Source organism: Aotus nancymaae, unplaced genomic scaffold (genome assembly GCF_030222135.1).
Source record: "Aotus nancymaae isolate 86718 unplaced genomic scaffold, 86718_ANA_hifiasm-v0.15.2.pri h1tg000046l, whole genome shotgun sequence".
Taxonomy (NCBI): Eukaryota; Metazoa; Chordata; class Mammalia; order Primates; family Aotidae; genus Aotus; species Aotus nancymaae.
In genome coordinates this window covers 22,957,745-22,978,396 of record NW_026988460.1, presented here as the reverse complement: position 1 = coordinate 22,978,396, position 20,652 = coordinate 22,957,745, and the positions used below count along the sequence as shown (strand labels likewise).

Genomic DNA, 20,652 nt, shown 5'->3' with positions numbered 1-20,652 from the left:
ACAACTCATAGAAGAGCTAAGATGAGCTCAGCCTATTAAAAACTAAGGTCTAGGAAATAGGGATGCCAACAACAATTTGCCCTAAATGTCCCAAGAACTTGATGAGTTCACATTTTCAGTCTTGTAGTCTCCAACCACCAAAATTCCCTCCAAATTCCCACATTTCAGCATCTAAAAATCTCCCAGACTATTTCTTGCACTGGAAAATAAGACTTCATGTCCCAATTTTGATTCAGAAAATATGTTCATGTCTGGAATGAGTCCCAGATGATAAGACATATGTCCATGGATGGAGAATAAGAGGCATCACTGGAGAGAGAAGGCACCAAAAAGAAAAAAAATCCACTACCTCCACAGTTCTAACTAGACTCAGCAGCCCTGATACTTGAGAAAATCTATTTCCTCCCCTAAATTCTTACTCCCATAACTAGAAAAAGTGCCCATGACAATACCTAAAAGGAAACTAAGTGGGGAACTCTTCCTCATACCTACCTACTCTCAATCCTGCCTATTGCTAGAGTTTCAAACAATACATATTGACATCTGTTGTTTTTGTTACAGTTTGCAAAGTCCTCCCATAGACATTATCTCATGAAGAAAGCAGGGTACATACAATTATTCCAATTTTAAGGATGAGATACAGAGAAGAAGAATAGCAAATTGTTATGGCATGAATTAAACTTGTCTCAATCTTCCCATCACTACTCTTCATTGGCCTTTTGTGTCAGAATCTAGATGTTTCTGCAAGACAATTCCAAGATAGCACCAAAGGGAAATCAGTAAGCTAAATGCCCTTGGAAAACAAGTTTATTAAATAGCTGGAAGAACTGATATTTTTGCCCACAAAGTTTCCAACCAGATTACCTAACCACCTAGCTCTATGACACCTGGCCCTCAGTCTAGGAAGCCTCAACAAATATAGAGAGGATCCAAAGTCACTCTGCTTATCCAAACTTCTATCCTTCCTTTCCCTGCCCTGAAGCCTTTATGCCAACTAGTCTACATCTGCTCTACAAACTTCTTTCCCATTACTGTTATTAAAATTTTATTCTGTCTCTTCCTTTTAACTGAAATGCCTCTTTCCTTCCTAAACTAAATCTCACTCATCTTTCAAAGCTCAGCTCATATCTGTCCCTTCTGTAGAACATTCTCTTCTCCAGGCACAGAATCTATAGGACCCACAAATCTGGGTTCTAGTCCTGACTCTATCACTTCCTGGCTACTTGAGCTTGGGTAATCATCATAACCTACTTAGATCTTAATTCCTTCATATGTAAAATGAGAATACTATTAAGTACTGTACCACAGACTCTATCATGTGGAGAATTAAATGAGACATGAATGTGATAGTGCTCAATAAGTCAGCTTAAAAACATCTTCCCCAGAGACTGTTTCAAAACAGCATTAATCAATGTTTTCCAAACTATGTACAACAAATTATTCCAACCAAAATGAAGGAATATTCATCTAGGTTTGTTCTATTTTTCTAAATCGTTTTTTAGTGCCATGAAAACCTGCCCACAAATGACAGGCTCCTATACTCATTTGAAGGCTCCTATAAATACTTACGTAGTAAGCTGTTGTCTTAAAGCTGCTATGAAAATCTGCTTGTCATGGTGGAACATTTACTGAACATCTCTCAAGTGTCATATTGTTAGACATTTTGAAAGTTTATTTCAATTAGTTTGAAATATACTTTATCTCCTCTTTTTAGATGAAGAAAGTGAAGTTCACAGAATAAGAAATTCTTCAAGGTCAAACATCTGTGTCACTGAGAAAAAGAAATACCAGGTGTTTAGTGGAGGAGAAATCTGGAACATTGTTATCCAGTAATCACAGAGCATGATGGCTAGGAGCATGGAAGCATGAACTCTGGAGCTGGACTCCCTGGGTTCAAATTCTGAATTCACTGTGAGCTACAGTTTCCTCATTTGTAAAATTAGGATAATGTAGTAAATCTATTTGATAACCTAGTAAATGAGTTAATACATCTACTTAGAACAGTGCCTGCCTGTCACAAAATACATGCCCAATACATTACGTATTATCATTTCTCCCACCTTGTTTATCCAAGCCTTTCCCTTTTCCCTGACCTGAAACCTTTATGCCAGCTAACCTACATCTGCACTACACACATCTTACTCATTACTGATGTTATGCTTGTGTTCTCTCTTACTCTTTGTGTTTGTTTGTTTGTTTGAGATGGAGTCTTGCTCTGTCGCCAGGCTGGAGTGCAGTGGCGCAATCCCGGCTCACTGCAACCTCCGCCTCCTGGGTTTAAGCGATTCTTCTGCCTCAGCCTCCCAAGTAGCTGGGACCACAGGCGTGTGCCACCACGCCCAGCTAATTTTTGTATTTTCAGTAGAGATGGGGTTTCATCATGTTGGCCTTGATCTCTTGACCTTGTGATCCATCCACCTCAGCCTCCCAAAGTGCTGGGATTACAGGCATGAGCCACCGTGCCCGGCCTCTCTCTCACTCTTAAATGAAATGCCTCTCTCTCTCCTCACTAATCTAAATCCCAGTCTTTCATCAAAACCCAGCTCAGATCTGTGACTTCTGTGAAACATTTTCTAACTTCTACAGTTCACTCTGAAGACTGTTATATTGTTTGACAATATAAACAACTCTTTATACTGTCAAATAATCCAACTTTTAGAAACCATTTGATTTCTAGAGATTGCTTGATTATATAAGGGCCTCTGAAGATAGATGATTTAGCCTATATCCCTAATTTTGTTGCTGTTGAAATGTAGTCTCTGTTACCCAAAGCTGGAGTGCAGTGCACGATCTCATCTCACAGCCACTTCCACTTCCTGGGTTCAAGTGATTCTCCTGCCTCAGCCTCCTGAGTAGCTGGGATTACAGGTACCTGCCACCACGCCCGGCTAATTTTTGTATTTTTAGTAGAGATGGGGTTTCACCATGTTGGCCAGACTGGTCTCAAACTCCTGACCTTAGTGATCTGCCTGCCTCAGCCTCTCAAAAGTGCTAGGATTACAGGCGTGAGCCATCAAACCCACCCTATATCCCTAATTTTTGAAACAGAAATTGAGGCTTAAAGAGCTAAACTGCCTATGGTGACACAAAAAGTTAGTTGGTAGAGCACAGACTTTTGAACCCAGGTGTTTTAAGTGTCTGCAATGCTCTTTCCATTACACTATCCTAATTTTGTCTTCCTTGAGATTCTATATGAGTTCTCAAAACTGAAAGCATATATTCTATAATTATTTCATTCCAAGTATTTTACTGGTTTCGTAGCCTTCATGGCAACTAACACATTCAAGTTAGTAGCTGTTTGCTGATTATTTCATCCATCTTTTATTCATGCCCTTTTATCAACAGTTAAAATGTTAGTGAACACAAGACTCTAGAATTTAAATTCTCACCATTAGCTATTTATCAGGGGAAGAGAGGGAAAAGAGAGGAAAATATATATTCATATGTACTGCTATATTTGGATTACAAGGTCCAATGAAAAAAGATTCACATTGTATCATTGGAATCTAGAAATATAAAAGCAACAGTTTTCAGCTGTGTTATTAATGTTGAGGCCCTCCAAAGATTCAGTCCATGATAGAGAAAGGGGATCTCAATTTCCTCTCACAAAGCCCAAGCCTCTTTGTACAGGATTAAATCAGGCTGAAATTCTTGTCTGAAGTTGTTAGGCTCCTTGAACAGAGAAAGAGATAAGAGGTATATATACTGTAAAAGGGATTATAATTGTCCTTGAAAGGACAGGAATGGAAGAACAGTCCTTGATAGGAAGAAGAAAAGAACAAACCCTAGAACTTAAGAAAAGCTCAAGGAAACAAAGGCAGCTTAGTGTCTAGGCCGACAGAAGAGAAGCAGAGAGCACAACAGCTATTCTTCAGAAAAAAAGCATGGGGTGTTTATGCGCATCAGAGAAAGGTAAATGAGGGAGAGGCATAATCAGCCTCATGTAAGGGAAGGTATAGCAAATTCTAATCCAGTAACAGTAATTAATGCTTCCACAACACTTTACACTTTATAAAAAGATTTTATATATACCACCACTTGCTGACTAATCACTTCAGTTAATGCAGCTGTCATTTGTTTATATTTACAGGGAACCAGTGAGTTGATTTTGCTCATCATTGATATTTTCATGGTTTTTTTCCATAAGTCATTGATTAGTTCAACAAATAATTACTGAAAACTTTCTTTATCCTGGAGATACTAAAACAAAAGTTATAGTCATTGCCTTCAAGGGGATCTCAGTGTTGTTATAAGTGAAGTGGTGGGGAAGACAGACAAATATACCCTTATTATAATACAGTGGGCTGATTGCTATGACAAGTAATCAAGGATATTGCCGTTTCTAACACAAATGGAAAGAATTTAAGGAAGGATTAAGTCCCGATGCTAGACGAGGCAACAATTGAGTTGAGTCTTGAAGATTATCCAGGTAAGGACACAGGAGAAGAAAGCCTTTCAGGAAGCAGGAGTAGTACAAATAAAGACACAGGGGCATGGCACATTCAATTAACTCTATGTAATGTCTCATGGCTACATCAATGTATGTGGGGAATCAAAGAAAGGCAAGGCAGAAGCAAGCAGAGTCAGATCATGAAAGCTTGCTGTGTACTTTCAACATTTTCCAATCACAATGATGTTTTGGTTCTCCAAATCTCTATTCTACCACTATACTGTTTACAATTCAAGCTGTTTTCTTTTCAAGAAAACAATATATTGTTTGTGATAGTTCTGAAGAGCCCTTAGAATGGGGAAGTTAAACCATTCCCACACTCCCACTTTGCAGTTGAGAAAACAGGAAGTCTTAAAAAAGCTGTGTGGAAGAAGGCACACAAAACTCTGATAAAGGTATACAGACAAAGCAATAGCCCAGAGGAACTTTTTCACTAAAAAGAAAGAAACATGCAGCTTGAGTGGCCTGAGGTTGGAATTTCACACTGAGGAAAAAGTTCTCTGGATACGGCAAGAAGGCAGCATTTTCAGAAAAATAGTTCCTTGAGAGCCAAGTGTTAATATATGGTAAGTAAGAGAAACTTGGTCCTTAATTTTATTCCATTTGCCTTTGCTCTGCTCAGAGCTGCCACGGATAGATAATACTTTCCCGTATTGTGGGCTGCTATGGCTCTCTCATTCAGAGCTAAATCTCTAAAGATTTATGATGTGGTATGGTTGAGAATTCATAATTAATTTACATTTCACAAGACATAAGAGAGAAAGCATTCTAAATCTTACATTTGGAGAGAGTAAGGATGACTTCCAACATATTAACATATACTTCTAATCCTAGGATACTTCCCTCTCTTCATTGTTACCTTCTATCCCTTATCTCATCCTTTGACTCTTGCTGCTCAACTCAATATGTCAAAGATTTACTGACCTCAATGTATGTGTCAGGCCCTATGCTGGATGCTAAGGATGAAAAAAGAATGAAACATTCAGCTTGTCCTCAGAGAACCCACTATGTAGTGGGGAAGAAGACACCTAAACAGATCATTGTGTTGCGTCCAGAGATAAAGATTCTTGCAGTATTGAAAGAGGGCATAGAGGGGGCATAGATGCTCAATACAATCTAGAGAGTTAGAGAAGAGTTTCTGGAAAAGGAAATACTTGATTCAGTCTCAAAAAGATGAATATGAGTTTAGTCAAGAAAAGGAAAAAGGAGGAAGGAGGAAGGGCAATTGTGCTAGTAGTAGACAACAAAGACGAGGAGGAGGAATGCAACAATATGTGTATGGAACTGCAAACAGTTCAGTATTACTGGAAAAGGAAGTTTGGGCACGGAAATAATTAGAGGCGGCAGGGGAGGAAAGCAGGGGTCAAATCATAGGAGGGCCATCAACTACCTATAGGATATGAGAAGCCCCTGAAAAACTTTAAGCAAAGGAGTGAAAAGGTCAAATTTGCATTTTAAGTAGAATATTCAGGCTACTAAGTGGAAATCATGAAGAGACTTGCAGAAGTTCTAGGTGAAAGTTAATGAGAACTTGAAACAGGCGACCACTGGCATCCCACTTAAGACAGAGAATACAAGAGCTGGAATAGGAAGGAAAAATATGGATTTCAACACTGGGTCAAATGACCCTTAACCACCCAGATGGAGATGTTCACAGGCAGCTGAACATATATCTAAAGATGAGAACAAAGTTTTGGACTAAAGGTCATGATTAGGGAACTGATTATATTTAGAAGGTAACTGACACCTTGAGAGTAGATAGACCAGGGAGAATATGCAGTATAAAAAAAGAAGTGGGCAGGAAAAAGGGGCCCAGAGGAACATCTACATTTAATGAGGTAGACAAAGGAAAAGGACAAGAGTGAAAAGAAACTTTGATAAAACAAGTATGAAGAGAACAAGAGGCTGGAGGTAGTGGCTCAGGCCTGTAATCCTGACACTTTTGGAGGCTGAGGCAGGAGGATCGCTTGGGGCAAAGACTTCGGGATTAGCTGAGGCAACATAGCAAGATCTTGTCTCTACAAAACTAAAATATTTAAAACTTTTAAAAAAGAAAAAGGCACAAAAAACGCAGTGTCTAGAGGCCAAGGGACTTCCAAATGGAAAATATATAGTATCAAACACATCAGTAAGGGTTTGACATCTTCCTCTGGATTTATCAGTTAGGTTCCCTAGCAAGAATAGTATCAATATTACAGAGAAGGCAGAAGGCCAGTGTCAGTGGAAAAGGGCAAATAACTGGAGAGTAAAGAGTGAGATTTATCTTTCATGTTTGGAAGAGTGATTAGGAAAGTAAGGAGCAGTTTTTCATTCGTTCCTTTATTTAAAATAATGGAGCAACCCATAGAAGCAACAATCAGTAGAAAATAAGAGTCTGAACAGAAGGAAAAAACGATGAAATCTGAAGCAAGGTCATGCAGAAGACAAGAGAGGATGAGTCTTTTTCAACAACAGGCAATGCCTTTATCCTCGGAGAATGGAATAAAGAAAATCAATGTTAAGGTAAGAGAGAACCAGTACAAGAGCATTCCAAAGAAAGGCAGCTGTGCAATAATACCATCAGGTCTTGAAAGTCCACCATGTGTGCAGGGAGAGGGTAATCCAGAGTACAGCAAACTTTAGGATTGAGGGGACAGTGGGAAATGAGTCTGAAAAGCTGGAGGCAAGCTGTAAATAAGCATAATGAGCAACTACATGTTAGGGAAGAATGTTAAGAAAGAAGCTAACTTTCCAAGATCTATGAATGCTTTTGTTTTGCTTAAAAATATTCTGAAAGCAATGTTCTAGGCTTGGATTGGATAGGGAAACAAATACAGGCACCACCTTTTAAAGGCTTTCTGTGTATTTCTCTCTTCCTTTACTTTCCTCTGTAGCCATCCTTCCTTCATTAGTGACAAAGTAAAACTGTAGGAGATCTGTTTTAGAATTCACTTATTAAATAAAATTAAGATTTATGTGGCCCTGTCCCTAATTATTAAATATGGCTGATTTAATGGGTAATGTCTGTCATTTAAAAAAAAAACTAAGTTATATTGCTTTTTGAAAAATACAAAAGAAAGCCTTTGATGATACTGTCTTTGAGCCAGTGGCCCTCAATTAAAAAAAAAAAAATTCTCATCCCTGAAGTGTGCAAAATAAACCATCATTTGCATAACAAAATTTTGGGAACTAAAAAAAAGGAACTAAGGTAGATCAGATACCTGTGCTGGAAACAGGGAAAGATGTACAACAGTAACTAGCTTTTACCAAATGCTTTTACAGTACCTTATTTATCAAAACAGTGGCATTAGAAATACATAAAGTTATCTCCACTTTACATATAAGAAACTAATTTTTGTCTGTTATTCTACAACCTTGAACAGTGCCTGATATATAATAGACCCCCAGTGGAAATATGTCAAATAGATGGAAGAAAGGCTCAAGGAGATTATGTATCTCCGATAAGCCATATGTTTAACAGTGCAGCCAGATCTCAATTCGAAGTCTTTTGACCCTCAATCTTGTATCTTCGCATTGTTTCATGCTGCTGAAAAGGAAGAAAGGGCAGGGTGACTGAATCTATTTTACAACCTTACATGAACTGGTTAAAATTTCTGAAATGCCTGCTGTCAAGCAACAAACACCAAGGCCCATGTACATTCTCCTATTCTTATTCATGCAGCACAGACATCCTTAGAGTTCAGGGACCTGTGGTATCTGCTCACTTTATTCTCTCCATAAGTCATTGCCCTATCAAAAACTATGTATTGAAGCAGTGACTGCAGAACAGAAAAGGCTTCCAGATCATCCTCTTCTTTCTCTAAAGAGATATCATAGCCTTCTGATATCTAATTGCTTCTACATGCGAAGCTAAAAAAAAAAATTAGGTAACAATTTTTTCTTATTAAAAAGGCAACTTTTCTTGCAAAAGATTTTCCACAATTCATTTAAATAGTAAGCACACCACTGCTTTTGAAATTATTCAATTTAGAAAAACTCAATATACACACCTTTTTCAGGATCCTATCCACCAACTTGAGTGAAGTCATGGTTAAATGCAATGGCCTCAAAACAGAGTTGCATCTTGGTTTTTCTGTGTTTAGTGGCACTCCCACTATGTGTACACCTGTAAATCTCATATATATATATATATATATATTTTAATTGCCTTTTAGGTTCTGGGGTACATGTGCAGAACATGCAGGATTGTTGCACAGGTACATACAGGGCAATGTGGTTTGCTGCCTCCATCCCCATTACCTATATCTGGAATTTCTCCCCATATTAGCCCTCCCAAATCCCTACCCCCCGCTGTCTCTCCCCTAGTACCCCCCAACAGAACCCAGTGTCTGATGCTCCCCTCCCTGTGTCCATGTGTTCTCATCATTCAACACTTGCCTATGAGTGACAACATGCAGTATTTGATTTTCTGTTCTTGTGTCACTTTGCTGAGAATTATGGTTTCCAGATTCATCCATGTCCCTACAAAGGACACAAACTCATCATTTTTTATGGCTGCATAGTATTCCATGGTGTATTATCTGCCCCATTTTCCTTGTCCAGTCTATCATCAATGGGCATTTGGGTTGGTTCCAGGTCTTTGTGATTGTAAACAGTGCCACAATGAACATACGTGTGCATGTGTCTTTAAAACAGAATAATTTACAATCCTTTGGATATATACCTAGTAACGAGATTGCTGGGTCAAACAGAATTTCTATTTCTAGGTCTTTGAGGAATCGCCACACTGTCTTCCACAATGGTTGAATTTACACTCCTACCAACAGTGTAAAAGTGTTCCTATTTCTCCACATCCTCTCCAGCATCTGTTGTCTCCAGATTTTTTAATGATCACCCCTCTAACTGGCGTGAGATGGTATCTCAATGTGGTTTTGATTTGCATTTCTCTAATGACCAGTGATGATGAGCATTTTTGCATATGTTTGTTGGCCTCATAAACGTCTTCTTTTGAAAAGTATCTGTTCATATCCTTCACCCACTTTTGACTGGGTTTGTTTCTTTCTTGTACATCTGTTTTAGTTCTTTGTAGATTCTGGATATTAGCCCTTTGTCAGATGGGTAGATTGCAAAAATTTTTTCCCATTCTGTTGGTTGCCGATTCACTCTAATGATTGTTTCTTTTGCTGTATGGAAGCTCTGGAGTTTAATTAGATCCCATTTGTCCATTTTGGCTTTTGTTACCTATGCTTTTGGTGTTTTAGTCATGAAGTCCTTGCTGATGCCTATGTCCTGAGTGGTTTTGCCTAGGTTTTCTTCTAGGGTTTTTATGGTGTTAGGTCTTATGTTTAAGTCTTTAATCCATCTGAATTTTAGTGTAAGTTGTCAGGAAGGGGTCCACTTTCTGCTTTCTGCACATGGCTAGCCAGTTTTCCCAACACCATTTATTAAACAGGGAATCCTTTCCCCATTGCTTGTTTTTGTCAGGTTTGTTAAATATCAGATGGTTGTAGATGTGTGGCATTGCCTCCGAGACCTCTGTTCTGTTCCATTGGTCTGTATCTCTGTTGTGGTGCCAGTACCATGCTGTTTTGATTACTGTAGCCTTGTAGTATAGTTTGAAGTCAGGTAGCATGATGCCTCTAGCTTTGTTTCTTTTGCTTACAATTGACTTGCCTATGCGGGCTCTCTTTTGGTTCCATATGAAGTTTAAGCTGGTTTTTTCCAGTTCTGTGAAGAGGGTCATAGATGGCTTGATGGGGATAGCGTTGAATCTATAAATTACTTTGGGCAGTATGGCCATTTTCACAATATTGATTCTTCCTAACCCTGAGCATGGAATGTTTTTCCGTCCGTTTGTGCCCTCTCTTATTTTGTTGAGCAGTGGTTTGTAGTTCTCCTTGAAGAAGTCCTTTACATCTTTTGTAAGTTGTATTCCCAGGTATTTTATTTTCTTTGTAGCAATTGTGAATGGCAGTTCATTCTTGATTTGACTCTCTTTAAGTCTGTTATTGATGTATAGGAATGCTTGTGATTTCTGCACATTGATTTTGTATCCTGAGACTTTGCTAAAGTTTCTTATCAGTTTCAGGAGATTTTGGGCTGAGACGATGGGGTCTTCTAAATATACAATCATGTTGTCTGCAGATAGAGACAATTTGACTTCCTCCGTTCCTAATTGAATATCCTTTATTTCTTTTTCTTGCCTGATTGCTCTGGCTAGAAGTTCCAATACTATATTGAATAGGAATGGTGAGAGAGGGCATCCTTGTCTAGTGCTAGATTTCAAAGGGAATGCTTCCAGTTTTTGCCCATGCAGTATGATATTGGCTGTGAGTTTGTCGTAAATAGCTTTTATTATTTTGAGATACATTCCATCAATACCTAGTTTATTGAGAGTTTTTAGCATAAAGGACTGTTGAATTTTGTCAAAGGCCTTCTCTGCATCTGTTGAGATAATCATGTGGTTTTCGTCTTTGGTTCTGTTTATGTGGTGGTTTACATTTATAGACTTGCGTATGTTGAACCAGCCTAGCGTCCCCAGGATGAAGCCTACTAGGTCGTGATGGATAAGCTTTTTGATGTGCTGTTGCCATTGGTTTGGCAGTATTTTACTGAAGATTTTTGCATCTATGTTCATCAAGGATACTGGCCTGAAGTTTTCTTTTTTCATTGAGTCTCTGCCAGGTTTTGGTATCAGGATGATGTTGGTCTCATAAAATGATTTGGGAAGGATTCCCTCTTTTTGAATTGTTTGGAATAGTTTCACAAGGAGTAGTACCAGCTCCTGTTTGTATGTCTGGTAGAATTCGGCTGTGAACCTATCTGGACCTGGGCTTTTGTTGGTTGGTAGGCTATTAATTGCTGCCTCAACTTCAGCCCTTGTTATTGGTCTGTTCAGGGTTTCGACTTCTTCCTGGTTTAGGCTTGGGAGAGTGCAAGTGTCCGGGAATTTATCCATTTCTTCCAGGTTTACTGGTTTATGTGCATAGAGTTGTTTGTAGTAATCTCTGATGGTGGTTTGTATTTCTGTGGAATCAGTGGTGATATCCCCTTTATCATTTTTTATTGCATCTATTTGATTCTTCTCTCCTTTCTTTTTTATTAATCTGGCTACTGGTCTATTTTGTTGATCTTTTCAAAAAAACCGCTCCTGGATTTATTGATTTTTTTGAAGGGTTTTTTGTGTCTCTATCTCCTTCAGTTCTGCTCTGATCCTAGTTACTTCTTGTCTTCTGCTAGCTTCTGAGTTTTTTGATCTTGTTCCTCTAGCTCTTTCAATTTTGATGATAGGGTGTCAATTTTAGATCTTGCTTTGCTTCTCATGTGGGCATTTATTGCTAGAAATTTTCCTGTAGACACTGCTTTAAATGTGTCCCAGAGATTCTGGTACATCATGTCTTTGTTCTCGTTGGTTTTGAAGAACATCTTTATTTCTGCCTTCATTTCATTGTTTATCCAGTCAACATTCAAGAGCCAGTTCTTCAGTTTCCATGAAGTGGTTTGGTTCTGAGTTAGTTTCTTAATCCTGAGTTCTAATTTGATTGCACTGTGGTCTGAGAGACTGTTTGTTATTGTTATGATTTCCGTTCATTTGCATTTGCTGAGGAGTGATTTACTTCCAATTATGTGGTCAATTTTAGAGTAGGTGTGATGTGGTGCTGAGAAGAATGTATACTCTGTGGATTTGGGGTGGAGAGTTCTGTAGATGTCTATTACATTTGCTTGGTCCAGATCTGAGTTCAAGTCCTGGATATCCTTGTTAATTTTCTGTCTCATTGATCTGTCTAATATTGACAGTGGAGTGTTAAAGTCTCCCACTATTATTGTGTGGGAGTCTAAGTCTCCTTGTAGGTCATTAAGAACTTGCTTTATGTATCTGGGTGCTCCTGTATTGGTTGCGTATATATTTAGGATTGTTAGCGCTTCTTGTTGCATTGATCCTTTTACCATTATGTAACGTCCTTCTTTGTCAGTTTTGATCTTTGTTCGTTTAAAGTCTATCTTATCAGAGACTAGGATTGCAACTCCTGCTATTTTTGCTCTCCATTTGCTTGGTAAATCTTCCTCCATCCCTTTATTTTGAGCCTATGTGTATCCTTGCATGTGAGATGGGTTTCCTGGATACAGCACATGGATGGGTTTGACTGTTTATCCAATTTGCCAGTCTGTGTCTTTTGACTGGGGCATTGAGCCCATTTACATTTAAGGTTAATATTGTTATGTGTGAATTTGATCCTGCCATTTTCATGCTAATTGGTTGTTTTGCCCATTAGTTGACGCAGTTTCTTCATTGTGCCAATGCTCTTTACCATTTGGTACGTGTTTGGAGTGGCTGGTACTGGTTGTTCCTTTCTGTATTTAGTGCTTCTTTCAGGAGCTCTTTCTTGTAAGGCAGGCCTGGTGGTGATGAAATCTCTGAGCAACTGCTTGTTCGTAAAGGATTTTATTTCTCCTTCGCTTATGAAGCTTAGTTTGGCTGGATATGAAATTCTAGGTTGAAAATTCTTTTCTTTAAGGATGTTAAGTATTTGCCCCCGCTCTGTTCTGGCTTGTAGGGTTTCTGCCAAGAGATCCGCTGTGAGTCTGATGGGCTTCCCTTTGTGGGTAACCCGACCTTTCTCTCTGGCTGCCCTGAGCATTTTTTCCTTCATTTCAACCCTGGTGAATCTGACAATTATGTGCCTTGGGGTTGCTCTTCTTGACAAATATCTTTGTGGCGTTCTCTGTATTTCCTGGACTGGAATATTGGCCTGCCTTGCTAGGTTGGGGAAGTCCTCCTGGATAATATCCTGAAGAGTGTTTTCCAGCTTGGTTTCATTCTCTCCGTCACATTCAGGTACACCTGTCAAACGTAGATTAGGTCTTTTCACATAATCCCATATTTCTTGGAGGCTTTGTTCATTTCTTTTTACTCTTCTTTCTCTAATCTTGCCTTCTAGTTTTATTTCATTGAGTTGATCTTCAATCTCTGATATCCTTTCTTCTGCTTGGTCGATTTGGCTATTGAAACTTGTGTATGCTTTGTGAAGTTTTTGTGTTGTGTTTTTCAGCTCCATCAATTCATTTATATTCTTCTCTAAGCTGTTTATTCTCTTTAGCATTTCGTCAAATCTTTTTTCAAGGTTTTTAGTTTCTTTGGATTGGGTTAGAACATGGTCTTTTAGCTCAAAGAAGTTTGTTATTACCCACTTTCTAAAGCCTGTTTCTGCCAATTCATCATACTCATTCTCCATCCAGCCTTGTTCCCTTGTTGGTGATGAGTTGTGATCCCTTGGAGGAGAAGTGTTCTGGTTTTGGGTGTTATCATCCTTTTTGCACTGGTTTCTTCCCATCTTTGTGGATTTATCTACCTGTGGTCTTTGTAGTTGGTGACTTTCAGATGGGGTCTCTGAGTGGATGTCCTTTTTGTTGATGATGAAGTTATTTCTTTGTTTTTCAGTTTTCCTTCTAACAGTCAGTCCCTCTGCTGTAGGACTGCTGGAGGTCCACTCCAGACCCTGCTTGCCTGGGGATCACCTGCCACAGCCTCTTCATTCTTGCTGGGAACTGCACTTCAGAGCTGCTTCTATTTGGCCATCTTGGATCCACACCTGTAAATCTTGTAAGACCTTCTGCAAGCTTAGCAGTTGACACTGTCATCTTTTGTTTTCAATTCCACATAGATTTAGCCACAAGTCCCAATTCCCATCATTGATGAGGAAATATACACAGCAGGCATTATAGGATTAGCCTCTTTTTTTCAGGATAACATGTGGTAGCAATACTGTAAGAAGGAGGTATTGAATGAAGATCATTCAAAAGTGACCTTTCCATTCCAAGAAATATTTAGTCATTTATTGACATATTGTCTCTGCTTCCAAAGATTTACAGGCATATAGAAAAAAATGTGTGCTAATGCTTTTGAAAGAAAATGGCACAAAAACTGAACCATGGAAATAATATAGTGCTGGAAAGGATCTTGGAGAATATATTTCAATTTTCTCATTTGACAAATTTTAGAGAATCAAAGTCCAAAGATGCAAAGTGGTTTATCTAAGAGTACCTGGTGGCATATTTTAATGGAACATTTCTAACTACAACATCTTCATTCCCCAGGATAATCTACCTCTGTGTTCCCATAGCATCCTATGCATACTAATTACCATACAATATTAAAATCCTCTTTAAATCCCCATCCTCCCCCATTGGACTGGAAGATTCCAGTAGACAAGGCCTGTGTTCAACTCATCCTTATTATCACCAGCACTTGGCTTGTGTCAGATGTTCAACTGTACTGAACCCTAACCCAGTTTAAATTGTTTTGTAAATCTGAGGGAAAGGTATGCACATCTGGAAAACTTCCTATTTAGGCCTCCATTCCTTTTTGCTTAGAAAGATATTAAAAAGAATAAGGTTATTACAGATATGAACTTGGGTACAAAAAGACAGTAAGCAATCTTAGGTAGATAGGAACACTAATGTAAGAATGGGTTCCTGGAGGGATAGTCAGCATTACAGCACAGTCCTACCAACTTTATTAGACTGATAGATTTTGATGACTAGGTCTCCAAGAGATTTTATTTTATCTATTTTATGTTATTTATTTATTTATTTTGGATATGAAGTCTCACTCTGTCACCCAGGCTAGAGTGCAGTGGTGCGATCTCAGCTCACTGCAACCTCCATCTCCCAGGTTCAAACAATTCTCTTGCCTCAGCCTCCCAAGTAGCTGGGACTACAGGCACACACCATGCCTCACTAATTTTTTGTATTTTAGTAGAGATGGGGTTTTACCATGTTATTGGTCTTGAACTCCTGAGCTCAGGCAATCCGCCTGCCTCAGCCTCCCAAAGTGCTAGGATTACAGGCGTGAGCGACCACATCCGGCCTTCTTCAACCATTTTAGAATGAACTTTGCTGAAACAACAATAACATAACACAAACAAGGAATACTGTAATTGCTGGTGTGGCTAACAGTGTGAGTGTGCTTACATGGTCTTTTTAAGCACTAACAGCTCCATGATGAGTCTTTAAAAGAAGTGACATGAACAGTATTTTTCAGGAGAAAAAAAATTTGAGAAATCTCCTCAAAGAGTGACTTAAGAGTAAAAAGAAACTCGAGTTGGCGTCAGAAGACGTGAGTTCTAGTTCCCATTCTTTCACTAACTTCTTATTTGACCTTGGGCAAAACATTCCATTTCTCTAGGCTAGATGATCATTCAGGTTCCTTCAAGTTTAAATGCTATCATTATGAGATTAAAAGTCCTCACCAGTCCTTGAGATAGTAAGGGACAGAAAAATATAAAAGTTAAAGGTAGAAAACAGTAAAAATGGAGGGATACTGTGGTAGAGTGGGGAAAAAAAAAAGCTTGGTAAAGAGATTAAAGTTCTAGATTCTAGTTCTGGTTCTGCCATTAACTAGGTGAGTAACCTTGAACAAGCTACTTCCCCTCTTGAGATCAAGATTTCCCCATTTATAAAATAACTCAGATGATCTTTCAGCTCTATATCCTAGCATTCTAAAGTACAGGCAACTGCTGCTATGAACAATCAAGTTCTGTGCAATGAGTATATTTATGTTAGAAATAAGACACATGAAGTATTAAACAGAGAGAAGCCCCAAACCTCATTTGAATGTTCTCTCAAGTTCAAGTATTTTTTTTAGAGCCACTCACAAGCACTGGTTCAAGCAGACTGCTGCACTTTGAATTCCTCTATTCTTAATGAAATGCTGAAAGGCTGGGTAGAAAAGAATGGAAACAGGTGCTGCCTAGATAACACATCAATCCAGTATCTTTGTTGTCCCCCCCTTTTCTACTGTTGTACTTTCCTTACGCTATCCACCGTCTGGGCTGAGATGAATCTATCTCTTTTGATTCAAATTCTTCAGAGCTCAGTTAAAATCTCACTTCTTCCAAGAAACCTTCCATTCCCTCTCTAGCCCAGATCCATCTCTTAACTCTTTTAAGCTTCTACAGTATTACAGTGGTATTATGAAGAGTAAATGAGATTGGTATAGAGCTTAGTACACCTGGCATATGTTGTTTAATAAATGACAGTAGTTGGTGGTGTTGCCACACCCTTAGCACTAATGGCATATCCTTTAGCTCAGTGCATCTAAAATTTAATGTGATTATCAATCACCTGGGGATCTTATTCAAATACAAATTCTTAGTAGGTGTGAGGTGAGACCTTAGATTCTGCAGTTCAAAAAGCTCCTGGTTGATGCCAATGCTATTGATCCCAAGGCCATACTTTGACTATAAGGGGTATATTTTAGTAAATTTTTTTAAAAAAGTATTTATCTTATCTACCCATCTGGACAATAAGCTCTTAGATGGCAGATACTGTTTCTCATTTTTCTTAGCAAATATCCCCTATACAGAGAAGGTGCTTCATAAATATCTGTTGACTTATATCTGCAGTCTAGATACTCAAGAGTACCTGTGCTATACTGACTCAAACACTGAGACATCATGCCAGAATGAAAAGCTCACTTGTTCACTGGGGTCACAATCTTCAGAATAGAGGCAGGGCAGAATCTGAGAGAAAACTCACCTCCTCACTAGCAAGTATAACACACAGAAGAAACAACATAAACAGACACCTGTTCCTTATTTAAGCACAATCATTAAAGTGCAATCTTAATTGCACTTCAAATTTAGCCATGAACCTTAAAAGAAGACATTCATTTTCTGGCAATATTTAAAGAAACACTAATAATAAATAATAATAAGGTATACAAAGAGCTTGGGTTCATTTTTTTAACGGCATAGATATATTTTTCAATGATCTTTTAGTGTGCAATTAATCTAAAGATCTCAAACAACCAATGGAAACATTTCCAGCAAAACAAAAACATCTTTCAATTTTCCCATCAACCTGATAAGTGGCGGGGTCTCCAACTGCCCAGCATTACAATCACAGAAATTCAAAGGAAACCGCTGTGTATTAAGGATGCTCTGAGAGGCTGCCAATTTTAAGCCCTTCTTTTACATCTTTTGTTATTTAAATACTTGTTCAAACCCTTTTTATTTTAGCATTCTATAATTCAGAGGGGACCAATATTCTTAAGTTCTACTGAGACTACACTCTGACTTCACCAGGAAAATAATACAGGGCATATATGGTATCACTCACTGAATACTATCTAAGTAGCTTAAACTGAGAGACAATTTTACTAAAATCAGCCTTCAGTGCAAAAACACCTGTGTAAGTCACTGTGCTTGTCATAGCAAGCACCTGCTCCTTAACTCGTAGAGACTTTTCAATAAAACCACTCATGAATGTTTAACTGAGATGTTTTTGACAAATTTAGACCCATGTGAGAAGAGCAATTCTGGGAATTGCTATTAAGCACAGAAACACAGGAGCACAGAACTGCTGTCAAGCACTAGTCTTGAGGCTTATGAGTTTTAATAAATCAATGTTATTACTTCAGAGAAAATAGGAAAACAGTTGGGAGTTAGCCCATAGAAAACTGGCTTCTATTACTTCCATCAGAGGTTTCTAGTCTCCAGTGCAAGGTAAATTCTCTGGTTTATACCAAATAGTCTTCCTAGAGAATACTATCCACAGAGAGTTTCAAATCTTAAGCCACAGAAGCATTTATAACTAAACAGAAATCTGCAGCAGCTTCATCATACCCATACAAATGAGTATCAGCACCTATCTATGGATACCTAACTGGTACAAAGAACCAAAACAAGTGCCTTTAATAGGATAAGAAATCAAGACAAGGTACAGGAGGGTCAGATTCCCGCATAGAAAAATAAAGCACGAATGTCATTCTCATTTCTCCCTCTCCTTTTCTTGGCCTTTCTACAAGAGTCATCTTTTATGAAGCTTTCGCCAACAACTCCGGCTCTCACTAATGACTCCATTTGTTGACTACCTGAAACAACTAGTCTCAACCACTAATTGTAGATTTCTTTTTGTTAACGGTTTAATGTATCCATTTTGTGCCCCAAATTTGAGTGAGTTCTCTTAAAAGGCCCCCACACTGCTTGGAGGGAGCTTGTTATTAATATTGCTAACGATATAATAATAGTGAGACAATATAGTGGAGAGAAAGCAGTGGAATCAAATAGGCCTAAATTCAAATCCTGCTTCTACCACTTGCTGGCTATGTGACTATAAACATATTACTTACCTTTCCTAAGCCTCAGTTTTGTGAAGAAAACACAATGAGATATCATACTGCGAGCACAGCGTTTGGCATATAATGGATGCTCTGACTGAGCATCTTTACTAGCTTGGTTACCTTCCCTTCCTTCCTTAATAAGCACTTGTTGATTTGAACTGAGTCAGAGTAATTCTCCTAAGGAGGGCTGCCAGTGGCACTATCTATGCATTTACACTTTCCCCATTACCCTCTTCCACGTGCCTTTGTCATTTCCTGGCAAAAGTTCTTTCGGATTTTCGACTCTACTGTCTTGAAAAGGCCAACCGCATAAGTCACCCAAAGGACTATTCAGAATGATGACATTAGCAGCCAGCAGGAGGGCATCTCCACATCTGCATCTCATTTCCACCACACCCACCCGCCAGCACTCCTTCCCTCTGGGTCTCCCAAAGAGAGAACGAATGCTAGAGAGAGAAAGCAGTGAAGCAGCCAAAAGAGGAAATGGAGAGAAATAGCTCTATGGTCTCTGTGTGCACCCCTACAGGGAAGAACACTCAAGTTTAGTCTCCAACCTCAACCCCTGTGTGAAAAAAACAAAAACCTTTGCTCATATGCCTGGAGAAAAAGCACCCCAGATTCTTGGCCTCTTCATTTCCCCAAGCCCTTCACCTGTCAATTTCACCATCCCACCATTCCCTAGGTTAACTATAAAATAGAACCGCTTTTAACTAATTTGTCTTTAATGGACCTCATTCGTACTTTTACCAACCAGCAGCCTTCACCATTCTAAGTTGGAAACATGCTACCTATCCCTTTAAAAGAAAAAAAAATTATTGAAGTTTCTCATCCACTGTATTAAAGCAGGTCTCCTATTTGTGCCCCTTTAATGATCCAGAATATTTTACCAAGGTCTTCATCTTTCAGTTACAAAAAGCCACCTTTCACTTCCACCCCACCACCACCATGCACATCTCAGAAAAACAAGCAATCAAAAAAAAAAAAAAAAACACACACACACACACACACCCTCCCTGCTGCACAAAATACAACAATTTTATTATTCATAAAGGGACTTCAGCCATGCTCCGAAAAACAAGCCCGTGTACGCCTGGGCCACCCATCTGTGATTTAATCAACTTGATGTCAATACTTGATATCAAGCCTTCATGGGTCCAGATTAAAAAACCCACCACCCTCTCCCTCCAAAATACCAATTTCCATTCCAAATTCACTCCGTGCTTCATGAAGTTGAACCTTTTTTACTGGCCCTAAGTGTTCCTTCGGCCACCTGGGACTATTTCACCTCAGATTTTCTGTCTCTGACAAGTCGGTCCCCTCCTCTCCCCCTAAAAAACTATTTCCTAGGAGCCTTTCCTGTTGCATAAAGTAGCTCCTTCGTGTATGTGTCCTGGAGGACCTGAGGCAATTGAGGGGTGTTTTAGCTTAGGGTTCGCCTTTCCGGGCTGAACGATGTCCTCCCTCGCCCCGCAAACACGCGCGCGCTCAGCCCCCGCCTCCTCCCTGCGGGACCTCACGGACTCTTCTTTTTATTGGTCTGAAACGTTTCCTCGGCGACCTGGGGCAGTCCTCTCCAGGCCTCCGGCTGCCGGCAAACCCTGACCCCCGAGGGCGGCGCCCCACATACCAGTCGGCGTGTGGCTCGTCGACCACCAGCAGCACCTTGGCCTTCCTGGCGGCGGGCGCGGGCGCGGGCGCGTCCACCAGGCCCGCCGAGGCGGCAGTCTGCTTCACGGCTTGGGACAGCGAGCTGAAGAAGCTGCTGCCCACCGACGGCGTCGGCGCGGGCTGCGGCGCAGGCTGCTGCGCGGGCGCCGAGGCAGGCGGCGGCCTCCGCTCCGGGCCGGGCGAGGCGGCCGGGGGCGCCGCTGAGGCCGAGGCCGAGGCCGAGGCCGCGCCCGGGCCGGGGGGTGGCGGCGGCTGTTGGGGCTCGGGCCGCTGCAGGTCGGTCATGTAGCCGTTGGGCAGGTTGGCGATGAAGCTGCTGTCCGACAGCCGGCGCCTCAGGAAGTTCATCATCTGGCTTGAAGGGCTGGGGGCGTGGGAAGCGACAGGGTCTGGAGGCGCGGAGGGAGGGTGAGGGCCGAAGGCGAGGCTGAGGCGGCTGAGGCGGCGGATGAAGCGACAGAGGCTCGGCCCG

General features: G+C 40.0%; 1 protein-coding gene across 1 annotated transcript in view; it reads right to left on the bottom strand.

Annotated features, from left to right (window-relative positions):
* The window catches only part of SYN2 (synapsin II), a 187,106-nt gene extending 166,907 nt beyond the window's left edge, over positions 1-20,199 (bottom strand). The window contains exon 1 of the mRNA XM_064362028.1: positions 20,140-20,199. The gene's annotated coding sequence lies outside the window, so the exon portion shown is untranslated. The remainder of the gene's footprint in view (positions 1-20,139) is intronic.
* Between the last annotated feature and the right edge of the window lie 453 nt (positions 20,200-20,652).